The sequence below is a fragment of the Nicotiana tabacum genome, chromosome 8, assembly GCF_000715075.1.
Source record: "Nicotiana tabacum cultivar K326 chromosome 8, ASM71507v2, whole genome shotgun sequence".
Classification (NCBI taxonomy): Eukaryota; Viridiplantae; Streptophyta; class Magnoliopsida; order Solanales; family Solanaceae; genus Nicotiana; species Nicotiana tabacum.
This window is the reverse complement of record NC_134087.1, coordinates 200,638,078-200,642,447: the sequence shown is the minus strand read 5'-3', so window position 1 is coordinate 200,642,447 and position 4,370 is coordinate 200,638,078. Positions and strand designations below refer to the sequence as shown.

General features: G+C 33.2%; 1 long non-coding RNA gene across 2 annotated transcripts; it reads right to left on the bottom strand.

The window, feature by feature from the left end:
- Positions 1-363: 363 nt before the first annotated feature.
- Positions 364-2,071, bottom strand: LOC107824961 (uncharacterized). Of its 2 annotated transcripts, none has more exons than XR_012694408.1 (2): positions 1,272-2,071; positions 364-857 (listed from the first exon to the last, which is right to left on the bottom strand). It is a non-coding gene; the product is annotated as an uncharacterized LOC107824961 (long non-coding RNA). The 2 variants fall into 2 exon arrangements; XR_001656967.2 differs by having other exon boundaries at positions 364-718.
- Positions 2,072-4,370: the final 2,299 nt, after the last annotated feature.

The following is a 4,370-nucleotide window of genomic DNA, read 5'->3' as shown; positions in this document are numbered from 1 at the left end:
GCCCACATGATTTATTTGAGTCGAATTCTTGGGCTCAAGGCCTGAAAGAATTCAAGCTCATATTCATAGCCTTATTTGGGCCATTCACGGGCCTGGCCTAATTCACCCTATATGCCCAAATCAACACTAATTATGAAAACAAAACAACATTGAGCATAAGACCAAATTAACATATTTACCACATTGAAACATAACTACCCAAATCATGATTCTAATCTATGAAAAATCTGGACAAAATGACAAACAGTCAATACATGATTCATGCAGATTTGTGTTAAGCAACAAAATCTAACTACCAATATCCAACCAATAAGAATAGGCTTCGAGTTAAGTTAAAAAGAAACAGATCATGTAGAAGAACAGTGGCTAATCAATAGAGGAATAACCTGGAAATCCAAAAATAAAGTCAAATCCAAACTTCAAAAGACGAAACTAACTACTACTATTATAATTCCTCATGAAAATGATGTATTGGTGAATACTTGCCAAAGTGAATATAGTCTATTCACCCAAGCTTTAATCCACCACAATAGAAATATCAACCTCTAATACAGCACCAACGACATGTCCATTTTGACTTAATACTTGTTGATTTTGGCCAATCAGTGGCCAAATCCACAAACTATAGCCAAGCTCAACAACAACAGCTTTCAACAAACCTCACATAGGCATCATTTGGGGCAGGAATCGCTGATTTCACAGGAGCAAACATAATACACTGCACAACAAATCTAGTTTTGAGACAAATTTCAGCATAATGAGCCAACAGGAGCATACGATTCAGACGCAAAAATGCATCTCGAACCTAGAAAGGCAAACAGGAGCATACGATTCAGACGCAAAAATGCATCTCGAACCTAGAAAGGCAAACAGCATTTCAGACATCATTTAGAGTTAGCTCAAACATGAATCGACATTCAAACCTTTGCAAATAAGAACAGACCTACAGCTGCAACATAGCATGGATTGGATTCATTTAAACCTAAAGATATGCATAGGCCGTATATGGCAGTGCAATTCAAACAACATTAGCAAGAAAGCTTTGCAGAGACATCAAAAACTAATCAAATTCATTAGTAACAGGACATAATTCAGGTGAACTATGCAATCACAACATATATCCGTTTGAACAAAAATAGATATTCATTCGAACTCAGAGACGGAAAACCACGACAAGATAGATTCATTAACCACTAAACATGCCATAGATGCAAGTTCTCAAAGCTGTAACATTCTTAATACATTCGATACAAAATATCGAAGTTTCATACCTCGTGAGCAACACAGCAAAAGGAAAAGGAAAATGAATCTCTGGTTTCTGAAGAATAAAAGCACCACAGAACCAAAGAGGACAACTACAGCTCAATAAAAAGCAACAGATTCACACTTCTCGACGAATTCCATTGTTCGCCCAAAAATCAGAATCGAAGTAAAAAAACTCTATTATTTCGAAATGCTAAATAAACTGACACCAAGTGAAATCATGGAACCTCAATAATATTTTTTTCTCTGTTATGGTATAAGAAAATGAAGAAGAACAATGGAAAAGAAGAAGAAAGTTTTGAACCCTAATTTTCTTCCTTCAATTTCTCTTAAAGAAATCTCTCAAAAATCCCCCAAAAAAGAAGAACCCCCCCCCCCAACCCAAACAAGAACATCCTCACCTTATATCACCTCTAAAAAATTCTCGAATCTTCTCCTCAAATTCGAAAAATCCCTTATTCCTTGTGAACGATTTTTGGGACAAATGGAGGGTATAGATTGATTTTCATACATCCACGACCCCATTCATCTAGCAAATCAATCGAGAAGCTGAAGGCGCGTAAAATATCTGGAAGGAATCTTCTTGTTGTCAGAGTTGGTTGCTACGTGGCTATAGGAGAGAGGTTGGAGCACGTGAGGTGAGTTTTTGGGGTGAACTCGGGCGAATTCGGGCGAGGCAGAGGTGAGTTCTGGTGATGTTGGGCGCGACAAATGAAAGAGATGAAGATGGAGCGCCATTTGGGTTGGGATGGGGATAAGACTAGGGTTTTCTAATATTAGGGTCATATTTGGGGATTGGGTTAGTCAGTCTGGTGGGTTAAAGGGGTGGAAAAGAATAGGCTGACCCAAATAAAAAAAACTAACCTTTCTTTTCTTTTCTCTAACTTAAAAATCCTAACTAAATTAATTTAATCCTAACTTTAATCCTAAATTATAAAATTAGATTAATCATCTATTTGTAATATTTACCAATTGATTAATACTACATTAATAAAGAGGGAATTACTAATCCAAACTTAAAAGCTAAAAAAATGTAAAATGAATAATATTTTTTGTGATTTTCATTTTAAAAGAGCAGTTAATTAACCAATTGATCCTAAAATACGAACACAAAATCTAATATGCGATGTATGAAATTTTTTGGTATTTTCCATTTTTTAATAAAACGTGCACAGAAAATGCAAATAATTAATAAAACTCTACAAAAATCCTATAAAATGGCAAATAATTGGAAAAATTTATTTTCTTGGATTTTATAGGAGTAATTCATATAGGGCAAAAATCACGTGCTCACACTACGTATATGACTAGAAAAAGTAAACAATGAATATAATCGGCTATTAGTGTAAAGATCCCTATTAAGAAATTTACTAAATATATATAGATATTTCACTGTAAAATCAATTATTATCGTATATTTAACTTGAAATCATTTATTGATAAATTTTAAATTCTAAATCCACATTTGATTTGATGATGTATGGTGTTTCTTTAATTTGAAGTTGTCTTGTATAGCCATATAATCAGAATTATGGGGTTGGCCAAAATAGGAAGCAGGTACGTGGGGTTGTTTAGTTCTGACCAACTTTCTCCCTAAGAAAACTCAGATTGGTGACAAGTGACTTAGTTAAGAGAATTCCTTATAAAATAAGTGACTAATTAGTTAAGAGAAAAGCAATAAATCAGAGCTGAGAAAATCAAGAAAATCTGTGTCCATGAAACTTTAAAAGAAAGGCAAAATTCAAAGGGTTGGTATAGTGGTTGAACAAAACTGACCAAGATGCCCAATAATTACCTTTTAAGTAATTAACCATCTCCCAACCAATATATAGGTTTAGCTACACCACAGACCACTCTTTGACTCTCTTTTTTCATTTTAAATTATAACTTGATATTCGTATTTGTGGTTTTATTTTTATTTTATATAATGTTGGCAAGAGAAAAATATAAATGGAAAACACGGCCAATAAGGATTCATATAGCCGATTCCAACTTGTTTGAGATTGAGGCATACGTATACATAATGGTTATTACTCCCTCCGGTCTATAATTAGTGACTTTTTTGGTATAATAGTATGGGCTAGCCAGTTTTCGGACTGGTAATTGAAAAATAGTCAACGTTTGCAAAGTCATTGAAAAATAGCCACTATTTTGCTGCAACACGAAAAGGTCCAGCATAATATACTGGAGATTGGTGCAACTATTTATGAATTTCCAGCATATTATGCTGGAACTCCAGCACACGGAAAGTTCCAGCATAATATACTGGAAATTGGAGCACCTGTGGAACTCCAGTATATTATGCTGGAAGTTCACATGTAAAAAATTCGAACTCCAGTATGTTATGCTAGAATATTTTCCGGATTTTGAATAGTATTTTCGTTCAGATTTATCTTTACATAAAAAGTGGCTAAATTTCGATTACTTCTGAAACTGTGACTATTTTTCAATTACCATTTGTAAATCTGGCTATTTTTGAATTTTACCTGACTTTGTGGCCTTTTTATTTTGGTATAAAATAAGTGTCTTTTTACATAATCAAGAAGAAAATAATTTTATTTTTTAAAAAAATTGCCCTTATTTACATATCTCAATGTGCCAAGGTAACAATATGCAAATTTTAATTAAGGGTAATTTAGTCAATATTTTTTCTTTTCTTTAGGAGTTAGTATTTTCTTAAAGGGTGTATCAAATGTCAAAAAGTCACTTATTATGAACTGAACGAAGTATTTGCTTAAACAATTTGATTTCTAAGCAACTAATTTTCGTTAGAGCTTAGATTAGTTAGACCTAAAACTATAGTAGTTAGACACTTAGACTTTGAAAGAATACATCATGATTTTCAAGTCGTGATAGTGATTCATGTAACAAACATTTTGACTTGATAGGTTGCGACCCGAATAACTACTTGAAGGGGACTAAGGATTATCTTAATTAAGGGGGGTACAAAAGCCAACATTATGGATATATAAGTTGTTGAATAAAAATATTTTTAATAATGTTTCCTTGAAAAAAAATCTATTAAAATTTGCAGTGTGACATTTAAGATAAGGCATGGAAGGTGTGAAACTTGGAATAGATTGAAAGGAAATTTTAAGAAGTGTCAT